Below are 12,700 nucleotides of genomic sequence, written 5' to 3' on the forward strand. Positions count from 1 at the left end.
ATGATTTCGTAATTCTGGTTATATCCAAAACTTAAAAAGGATCATTCAAGTCATCTTGTATAACCTAAATACCAAGTTTAAATTAAATTCGAATAATAGATAGCTGTAATAGAGTGAGGGATGACTATTTTTTTGAAACTCAATGCATCAAAATATTTTCAAAAATCATTTAGGGTTAAACAAATTATATCTAAAAATGAAATTAAAATTAAGTCGGAACAATAGCTAACGATATCAGTTATCGTATTTTCGTAATTCTGGTTATATCCAAAACTTAAAAAGGATTATTCGAGTCATCTTGTATAACCTAAATACCAAGTTTAAATTAAATTCGAATAATAGATAGCTGTAGTAGAGTGAGCTATGACTATTTTTTTGAAACTCAATGCATCAGAATATTTTTAAAAATCATTTAGGGTTAAACAAATTATATCTAAAAATGAAATTAAAATAATTAAGTCGGAACAATAGCTAACGCTATCAGTTATCGTATTTTCGTAATTCTGGTTATATCCAAAACTTAAAAAGGATCATTCAAGTCATCTTGTATAACCTAAATACCAATTTTAAAATATATTCGAATAATAGATAGCTGTAATAGAGTGAGATATAACTATTTTTTTAAAACACAATGCATCAAAATATTTTTAAAAATCATTTAGGGTTAAATAAATTATATCTAAATATGAAATTAAAACTAAATCGGAACATTATCTAACGCTATCAGTTATTGTATTTTCTTAATTCTGGTTAAGTTCAAACCGTAAAAAAGATGATTTGGCTATCTTGTGTATGCAAAATACTAAATATTATAATTAAATTCATTATATTATAATTAAATTCATTATATTATTTATATTAATAATTAAATTCGTATAATAGATAACAGTAATAGAGTGAAATATGACTATTTTTTTTAAAAACAATACATCAGAGAAATTTTTAAAATAATTTACAGTACATCAAATGAACTTCAAAAATTAAATTGGAGTCAAATCGAACAATGCTATTGGGGATTTATTGTTCTATTTTCTTAACCCTGGTTATGTCCAAAACTTACAAAATATTAATCGAGACATCTTGTACAACCTAAATACCAATTTTAAATTATATTCGAATAATAGATAGCTGTAATAGAGTGAGATATGACTATTTTTTTAGAACACAATACATCAAAATATTTTTAAAAATCATTTAGGGTTAAACAAATTTTATCTAAAAATAAAATTAAAATTAACTCGGAACAATATCCAACGCTATCAGTTATCGTATTTTCTTAATTCTGGTTATATCCAAAACTTAAAAAGGATCATTCGAGTCACCTTGTATAACATAAATACCAATTTTAAATTATATTCGAATAATAGATAACCGTAATTGAGTGAGATATGACTATTTTTTTAAAACACAATACATCAAAATAATTTAAACAATTATTTAGGGTTAATCAAATTATATCTAAAAATTGAACTAAAATTAAATGGGCTAACGCTATTAAAGGATTTAACATTTGGGTCACTCAAAAAGGATCTCTTGGGTCATCTTGTATAACCTAAATATTCATTTTAAAATAAATTTGAATAATAGATAACTGAAATTGAGTGCGATATGACTATTTTTTTAAACACAATACATCAAAATAATTTTAAAAATCATTTAGGGTTATTCAAATTATATCTAAAAATTAAATTAAAATTAAATCGGAACAATCGTTAACGCTATTAGTTATTATATTTTCTTTATTCTGGTTGTGTTCAAACCGTAAAAAACACCATTTGGCTATCTTGTATATGCGAAATAGTAAATCTAAATTATATTCGAATAATAGATAACAATAATAGAGTGAGATATAATTATTTTTTTAAAAAACAATTAATAAGAAAATTTTTAAAAATAATTTACAATACATCAAACGAACTTCAAAAATTACTTTGGAATCAAATCGGACAATACTATAATGATTAATTGTTCTACTTTCTTAACCCTGGTTATGTCCAAAACTTAAAAAGGATCATTTGGGTCATCTTGTATAACCTAAATATTAATTTTAAAATTAATTTGAATAATAGATAACCGTAATTGAGTGAGATATGACTATTTTTTTAAAACACAATACATAAAACTATTTTTAAAAATCATTTAGGGTTAATCAAATTATATCTAAAAATTGAATTAATATTAAATCGGAACAATCGCCAACGCTATTATTTTTTATATTTTCTTAACTCTGGTTGTATTCAAACCGTAAAAAACATCATTTGGCTATCTCGTATATGCGAAATAGTAAACTTAAAATATTTTCGAATAATAGATAACATTAATAGTGTGAAATACGATTATTTTTTTTTTAAACAATACATCAGAAAAATTTTAAAAATAATTTACAGTACATCAAATGAAATTCAAAAATTAAATTGGAATGAAATTGGACAATGCTAAATGATTAATTGTTCTATTTTCTTAACCCTGGTTATGTCCAAAACTTAAAATTTATTAATCGAGTCTTATTGTATAACCTAAATACCAATTTTAAATTATTCTCGAATAATAGATAGCTGTAATAAAGTGAGATATGACTATTTTTTTGAAACTCAATGCATCAAAATATTTTTAAAAATCATTTAGGGTTAAACAAATTATATCTTAAAATGAAATTAAAACTAAATCGGAACAATATCTAACGCTATCAGTTATCGTATTTTCTTAATTCTGGTTAAGTTCAAACCGTAAAAAAGATGATTTGGCTATCTTGTGTATGCAAAATACTAAATATAAATTAAATTCCTATAATAGATAACAGTAATAGAGTGAGATATAACTATTTTTTTTAAAAACAAAACATCAGAGAAATTTTTAAAATAATTTACGGTACATCAAATGAACTTGAAAAATTAAATTAGAGACAAATCAAACAATGCTATAGGGGATTTATTGTTCTATTTGCTTAACCCTGGTTATGTACAAAACTTAAAAAATATCATTGGAGTCATCTTGTATAACTTAAATACCAAGTTTAAATTAAATTCGAATAACAGATAGCTGTAATAGAGTAAGGGATGACTATTTTTTTTGAAACTCAATGCATCAAAATATTTTTAAAAATCATTTAGAGTTAAACAAATTATATCTAAAAATGAAATTAAAACTAAATTGAAACAATATCTAACGCTATCAGTTATCGTATTTTCTTAATTCTGGTTATGTTCAAACTGTAAAAAACATCATTTGGCTATCTCGTATATGCGAAATAGTAAACTTAAATTTTTTTCGAATAATAGATAACATTAATAGTGTGAAATACGATTATTTTATTTTTAAACAATACATCAGAAAAATTTTAAAAATAATTTACAGTACATCAAATGAACTTCAAAAATTAAATTCGAATGAAATCGGACAATGCTAAATGATTAATTGTTCTATTTTCTTAACCCTGGTTATGTCCAAAACTTAAAAAGATCATTTGGGTCATCTTGTATAACCTAAATATTTATTTTAAAATAATTTTGGATAATAGATAACAGTAATTGAGCGAGATATGACTATTTTTTTAAAACACAATACATAAAACTATTTTTAAAAATCATTTAGGGTTAATCAAATTATATCTAAAAATTGAATTAAAATTAAATCGGACAATGCTATAATGATTAATTGTTCTATTCTCTTAACTATGGTTATGTCCAAAACTTATAAAAGATCATTTGGGTCATCTTGTATAACCTAAATATTTATTTTAAAATAAATTTGAATAATAGGTAACCGTAATTGAGTGCGATATGACTATTTTTTTTAAATACAATACATTAAAATATTTTTAAAAATCATTTAGGGTTAATCAAATTATATCTAAAAATTAAATCGGAAAAATCGTTAACGCTATTAGTTATTATATTTTCTTAATTCTGGTTGTATTCAAACAGTAAAAACCATCATTTGGCTATCTTGTATATGCAAAATATTAAATTTAAATTATATTCGAATAATAGATAACATTAATAGTGTGAAATATAATTATTTTTTTAAAAAACAATTCATAAGAAAAATATTAAAAATAATTTACAATACATTAAATGAACTTCAAAAATGAAATTGGAATCAAATCGGACAATTCTATAATGATTAATTGTTCTATTTTCTTAACTCTGGTTATGTCCAAAACTTAAAAAGGATCATTTGGGTCATCCTGTATAACCTAAATATTAGTTTTAAAATAAATTTCAATAATAGATAACCGTAATTGAGTGCGATATGACTATTTTTTTTAAACACAATACATCAAAATAATTTAAAAAATCATTTAGGGTAAATCAAATTATATCTAAAAATTAAATCGGAACAATCGTTAACGCTATTAGTTATTACATTTTCTTAACTCTGGTTGTGTTCAAACCGTAAAAAACATCATTTGACTATCTTGTATATGCGAAATAGTAAATTTAAATTATATTCGAATAATAGATAACAGTAATAGGGTGAGATATAATTATTTTTTTAAAAAACAATTCATAAGAAAAATTTAAAAAATAATTTACAGTACATCAAATGAACTTCAAAAATGAAATTGGAATCAAATCGGACAATTCTATAATGATTAATTGTTCTATTTTCTTAATTCTTGTTGTGTTCAAACCGTAAAAAACATCATTTGGCTATCTTGTATGTGCAAATTAATAAATTTAAATTATATTCGAATAATAGATAACAGTAATAGAGTGAGATATAATTATTTTTTTTTAAAATAAATCATAAGAAAAATTTTAAAAATAATCTACAGTACATTAAATGAACTTCAAAAATGAAATTGGAGTCAAATCGAACAATGCCATAATGATTAATTGTTCTATTTTCTTAACCCTTATGTCCAAAACTTAAAAAGGATCATTTGGGTCATCTTGTATAACCTAAATATTTATTTTAAAATAAATTTGAAAATTAGATAACCGTAATTGAGTGAGATATGACTATTTTTTTTAAACACAATACATCAAAATATTTTTAAAAATCATTTAGGGTTAATCAAATTATATCTAAAATTTAAATCGGAACAATCGTTAACGCATTTAGTTATTACATTTTCTTAACTCTGGTTGTGTTCAAACCGTAAAAAACATCATTTGGCTATCTTGTATATGCGAAATAGTAAATTCAAATTATATTCGAATAATAGATAACAGTAATAGAGTCAGATATAATTATTTTTTTTTAATACAATTCATAAGAAAAATTTTAAAAATAATTTACAGTACATCAAATGAATTTCAAAAACTAAATTGGAATCAAATCGGACAATGCTATAATGATTAAATGTTCTATTTTCTTAACACTGGTTATGTCCAAAGCTTAGAAAGGATCATTTGGGTCATCTTGTATAACCTAAATATGAATTTTAAAATAAATTTGAATAATAGGTAACCGTAATTGAGTGAGCTATGACTATTTTTTTTAAACAAAATACATCAAAATATTTTTAAAAATCATTTAGGGTTAATCAAATTATATCTAAAAATTAAATCGGAACAATCGTTAACGATATTAGGTATTACATTTTCTTAACTCTGGTTGTGTTCAAACCGTAAAAAACATCAATTGTCTATCTTGTATGTGCGAAATAGTAAATATTAATAATATTCGAATAATATATAAAAGTAATAGAGTGAGATATAATTATTTTTTTTAAAAACAATTCATAAGAAAAATTTTAAAAATAATTCACAATACATCAAATGAACTTCAAAAATGAAATTGGAATCATATCGGACAATTCTATAATGATTAAATGTTCTATTTTCTTAACACTGGTTATGTGCAAAACCTAAAAAGGATCATTTGTGTCATCTTGTATAACCTAAATATTAATTTTAAAATAAATTTGAAGAATAGGTAACTGTAATTGAGTGAGCTATGACTATTTTTTTTAAACAAAATACATCAATATATTTTTAAAAATCATTTAGGGTTAATCAAATTATATCTAAAAATTAAATCGGAACAATCATTAACGCTATTATTTATTGCATTTTCTTAACTCTGGTTGTATTCAAACCGTAAAAAACATTATTTGGCTATCTTGTATATGCGAAATAGTAAATTTAAATTATATTTGAATAATAGATAACAGTAATAGAGTGAGATATAATTATTTTTTTAAAAAACAATTCATAAGAAAAATTTTAAAAATAATTTACAGTACATCAAATGAACTTCAAAAATGAAATTGGAATCATATCGGACAATTCTATAATGATTAATTGTTCTATTTTCTTAACCCTGGTTATGTCCAAAACTTAAAAAGGATCATTTGGGTCGTCTTGTATAATCTAAATATTAATTTTAAAATAAATTTGAATAATAGATAACCGTAATTGAGTGAGATATGACTTTTTTTTTTAAACACAATACATCAAAATATTTTTAAAATTCATTTAGGGTTAATCAAATTATATCTAAAAATTAAATCGGAACAATCGTTAACGCTATTAGTTATTACATTTTCATAACTCTGGTTGTGTTCAAACCGTAAAAAACATCATTTGGCTATTTTGTATATGCGAAATAGTAAATTTAAATTATATTCGAATAATAGATAACAGTAATAGAGTGAAATATAATTATTTTTTTTTAAAACAATTCATAAGAAATATTTTAAACATAATTTACAGTACATCAAATGAACTTCAAAAATTTAATTGGAATGAAATCGGACAATGCTATAATGATTAATTGTTCTATTTTCTTAACTCTGGTTATGTCCAAAACTAATAAAAGATCATCTGGGTCATCTTGTATAACCTAAATATTTATTTTAAAATAAATTTGAATAATAGGTAACCGTAATTGAGTTAGATATGACTATTTTTTTTAAACACAATACATTAAAATATTTTTAAAAATCATTTAGGTTTAATCAAATTATATCTAAAAATTAAAGTAAAATTAAATCGGAACAATCGTTAACGCTATTAGTTATTATATTTTCTTAATTCTGGTTGTATTCAAACAGTAAAAAACATCATTTGGCTATCTTGTATATGCAATATATTAAATTTAAATTATATTCGAATAATAGATAACAGTAATAGAGTGAGATATAATTATTTTTTTAAAAAAACAATTCATAAGAAAAATTTTAAAAATAATTTACAGTACATTAAATGAATTTCAAAAATTGAATTGGAGTCAAATCGGACAATGCTATAATGATTAATTGTTCTATTTCTTAACCCTTGTTATGTCCAAAATTTAAAAAGGATCATTTGGATCATCTTGTATAACCTAAACATTCATTTTAAAATAAATTTTGATAATAGATAAACGTAATTGTGTAAGATATGACTATTTTTCTTTAACACAATACATCAAAATATTTTTAAAAATCATTTAGGGTTAATCAAATTATATCAAAAAATTAAATAGGAACAATCGCCAACGCTATTAGTTATTATATTTTCTTAACTCTGGTTGTGTTCAAACCGTAAAAAACATCATTTGGCTATCTTGTGTATGCGAAATAGTAAATTTAAATTATATTCGAATAATAGATAACATTTATAGAGTGAGATATAATTAATTTTTTAAAAAACAATTCATAAGAAATATTTTAAAAATAATTTACAGTACATCAAATGAACTTCAAAAATTAAATTGGAATCAAATCGGACAATGCTATAATGATTAATTGTTTTATTTTCTTAACTTTGGTTATGTCCAAAAATAAAAAAGGATCATTTGGGTCATCTTGTAGAACCTAAATATGAATTTTAAAATAAATTTGAATAATAGGTAACCGTAATTGAGTGAGATATGATTATTTTTTTAAAACACAATACATTAAAATATTTTTAAAAATCATTTAGGGTTAATCAAATTATATCTAGAAATTAAATTAAAATTAAATCGGAACAACGTTAACGCTATTAGTTTTTATATTTTCTTAATTCTGGTTGTGTTCAAACCGTAAAAAACTTCATTTTGCTATCTTGTATAATGCGAAATAGTAAATTTAAATTATATTCGAATAATAGATTACATTAATAGTGTGAAATATGATTATGTTTTTTTAAAACAATACATCAGAAAAATTTAAAAAATAATTTACAGTACATCAAATGAACCTCAAAAATTAAATTAGAGTCAAATCGGAGAATGCTATAATGATTAATTGTTCTATTTTCTTAACCCTGGTTATGTCCAAAACTTAAAAAGGATCATTTGGGTCATCTTGTATTACCTAAATATTACTTTTAAAATAAATTTGAATAATAGATAACCGTAATTGAGTGAGATATGACTATTTTTTTAAAACACAATACATAAAACTATTTTTAAAAATCATTTAGGGTTAATCAAATTAAATCTAAAAAGTAAATCAGAACAATCGTTAACGCTATTAGTTATTATATTTTCTTAACTCTGGTTGTGTTCAAACCGTAAACAACATCATTTGGCTATTTTGTATATGCGAAATAGTAAATTTAAATTATATTCGAATAATAGATAACAGTAATAGAGTGAGATATAATTATTTTTTTTAAAAACAATTCATAAGAAAAATTTTAAAAATAATTTACAGTACATCAAATGAACCTCAAAAATTAAATTGGAATCAAATCGAACAATTCTATAATGATTAATTGTTCTATTTTCTTAACCCTGGTTATGTCCGAACCTTTAAAAGGATCATTTGGGTCATCTTGTATAACCTAAATATTAATTTTAAAATAAATTTGAAAAATAGATAACCGTAATTAAGTGAGATATGACTATTTTTTTTAAACACAATACATCAAAATATTTTTAAAAATCTTTTAAGGTTAATCAAATTATATATAAAAATTGAATTAAAATTAAATCGAAACAATCGATAACGCTATTAGTTATTATATTTTCTTAACTCTGGTTGTGTTCAAACCGTAAAAAACATCATTTGGCTATCTCGTATATGCGAAATAGTAAATTTAAATTATATTCGAATAATAGATAAAAGTAATAGTGTGAAATATGATTATTTTTTTTTTTAAACAATACATCAGAAAAATTTTAAAAATAATTTACAGTACATCAAATGAACTTCAAAATTTAAATTGGAAATCGGACATTGCTATAATGATTAATTGTTCTATTTTCTTAACCCTGGTTATGTCCGAACCTTTAAAAGGATCATTTGGGTCATCTTGTATAACGTAAATATTAATTTTAAAATAAATGTGAATAATAGATACTCGTAATTGAGTGAGATATGACTATTTTTTTAAAATACAATACATAAAACTATTTTTAAAAATCATTTAGGGTTAATCAAATTGTATCTAGAAATTAAATTAAAATTAAATCGGAACAACGTTAACGCTATTAGTTTTTATATTTTCTTAATTCTGGTTGTGTTCAAACCGTAAAAATAATCATTTTGCTATCTTGTATAATGCGAAATAGTAAATTTAAATTATATTCGAATAATAGATAACATTAATAGTGTGAAATATGATTGTGTTTTTTTAAAACAATACATCAGAAAAATTTTAAAAATAATTTACAGTACATCAAATGAACCTCAAAAATTAAATTGGAATGAAATCGGACAATGCTATAATAATTAATTGTTCTATTTTCTTAACCCTGGTAATGTCCAAAGCTTAAAAAGGATCATTTGGGTCATCTTGTATAACCTAAATATGAATTTTAAAATAAATTTGAATAATAGGTAACCGTAATTGAGTGAGATATGATTATTTTTTTAAAACACAATACATTAAAATATTTTTAAAATTCATTTAGAGTTAATCAAATTATATCTAGAAATTAAATTAAAATTAAATCGGAACAACGTTAACGCTATTAGTTTTTATATTTTCTTAATTCTGGTTGTGTTCAAACTGTAAAAAACATCATTTTGCTATCTTGTATAATGCGAAATAGTAAATTTAAATTATATTCGAATAATAGATAACATTAATAGTGTGAAATATGATTGTGTTTTTTTAAAACAATACATCAGAAAAATTTTAAAAATAATTTACAGTACATCAAATGAACCTCAAAAATTAAATTAGAGTCAAATCGGAGAATGCTATAATGATTAATTGTTCTATTTTCATAACCCTGGTTATGTCCAAAACTTAAAAAGGATCATTTGGGTCACCTTGTATAACGTAAATATTAATTTTAAAATAAATGTGAATAATAGATAATCGTAATTGAGTGAGATATGACTATTTTTTTTAAACACAATACATCAAAATATTTTTAAAAATCATTTAATGTTAATCAAATTATATCTAAAAATTGAATTAAAATTAAATCGGAACAATCGCCAACGCTATTAGTTATTATATTTTCTTAACTCTGGTTGTGTTCAAACCGTAAAAAACATCATTTGGCTATCTCGTATATGCGAAATAGTAAATTTAAATTATATTCGAATAATAGATAACATTAATAGTGTTAAATATGATTATTTTTTTTTTAAAAACAATTCATCAGAAAAATTTAAAAAATAATTTACAGTACATCAAATGAACTTCAAAAATTAAATTGGAATCAAATCGGACCATTCTATAATGATTAATTGTTTAATTTTCTTAACCCTGGTTATGTACAAAACTTAAAAAGGATCATTTGGGTCATCTTGTATAACCTAAATATTAATTTTAAAATAAATTTGAATAATAGATAACCGTAATTGAGTTAGATATGACTATTTTTTTTAAACACAATACATGAAAATATTTTTAAAAATCATTTAATGTTAAACAAATTATATCTAAAAATTGAATTAAAATTAAATCGGAACAATCGCCAACGCTATTAGTTATTATATTTTCTTAACTCTGGTTGTGTTCAAACCGTAAAAAACATCATTTGGCTATCTCGTATATGCGAAATAGTAAATTTAAATTATTTTTGAATAATAGATAACATTAATAGTGTGAAATATGATTATTTCTTTTAAAAAAATACATCAGAAAAATTTTAAAAATAATTTACAGTAGATCAAATGAACTTCAAAATTTAAATTGGAATGAAATCGGACAAAGCTATAATGATTAAATGTTCTATTTTCTTAACCCTGTTTATGTCCAAAACTTAAAAAGGATCATTTGGGTCATCTTGTATAACGTAAATATTAATTTTAAAATAAATTTGAATAATAGATAATCGTAATTGAGTGAGATATGACTATTTTTTTTAAAACACAATACATAAAACTATTTTTAAAAATCATTTAGGGTTAATCAAATTATATATAAAAATTGAATTAAAATTAAATCGAAACAATCGCCAACGCTATTAGTTATAATAATTTCTTAACTCTGGTTGTGTTCAAACCGTAAAAAACATCATTTGGCTATCTCGTATATGCGAAATATTAAATTTAAATTATTTTCGAATAATAGATAACATTAATAGTGTGAAATATGATTATGTTTTTTTAAAACAATACATCAGAAAAATTTTTAAAATAATTTACAGTACATCAAATAAACCTCAAAAATTAAATTGGAATGAAATCGGACAATGCTATAATGATTAATTGTTCTATTTTCTTAACCCTGGTAATGTCCAAAGCTTAAAAAGGATCATTTGGGTCATCTTGTATAACCTAAATATGAATTTTAAAATAAATTTGAATAATAGGTAACCGTAATTGAGTGAGATATGATTATTTTTTTAAAACACAATACATTAAAATATTTTTAAAATTCATTTAGAGTTAATCAAATTATATCTAGAAATTAAATTAAAATTAAATCGGAACAACGTTAACGCTATTAGTTTTTATATTTTCTTAATTCTGGTTGTGTTCAAACTGTAAAAAACATCATTTTGCTATCTTGTATAATGCGAAATAGTAAATTTAAATTATATTCGAATAATAGATAACATTAATAGTGTGAAATATGATTGTGTTTTTTTAAAACAATACATCAGAAAAATTTTAAAAATAATTTACAGTACATCAAATGAACCTCAAAAATTAAATTAGAGTCAAATCGGAGAATGCTATAATGATTAATTGTTCTATTTTCTTAACTCTGGTTATGTCCAAAACTTAAAAAGGATCATTTGGGTCATCTTGTATTACCTAAATAAACATCATTAAAAAACATCATTTGGCAATCTCGTATATGCGAAATAGTAAATTTAAATTATATTCGAATAATAGATAAAAGTAATAGTGTATTATTTTTTTTTTAAAACAATACATCAGAAAAATTTTAAAAATAATTTACAGTACTTCAAATGAACTTCAAAAACTAAATTGGAATCAAATCGGACAATGCTATAATGATTAATTGTTCTATTTTCATATCCCTGGTTATGTCCAAAACTTAAAAAGGATCATTTGGGTCACCTTGTATAACCTAAATATTCATTTTAAAATAAATTTGAATAATAGATAACCGTAATTGAGTGAGATATGACCATCAAAAATTAAATTGGAATGAAATCGGACAATGCTATAATGATTAATTGTTCTATTTTCTTAACCCTGGTAATGTCCAAAGCTTAAAAAGGATCATTTGGGTCATCTTGTATAACCTAAATATGAATTTTAAAATAAATTTGAATAATAGGTAACCGTAATTGAGTGAGATATGATTATTTTTTTAAAACACAATACATTAAAATATTTTTAAAATTCATTTAGAGTTAATCAAATTATATCTAGAAATTAAATTAAAATTAAATCGGAACAACG

The sequence above is a fragment of the Anthonomus grandis genome, chromosome 15, assembly GCF_022605725.1.
Source record: "Anthonomus grandis grandis chromosome 15, icAntGran1.3, whole genome shotgun sequence".
NCBI classification, from domain to species: Eukaryota; Metazoa; Arthropoda; class Insecta; order Coleoptera; family Curculionidae; genus Anthonomus; species Anthonomus grandis.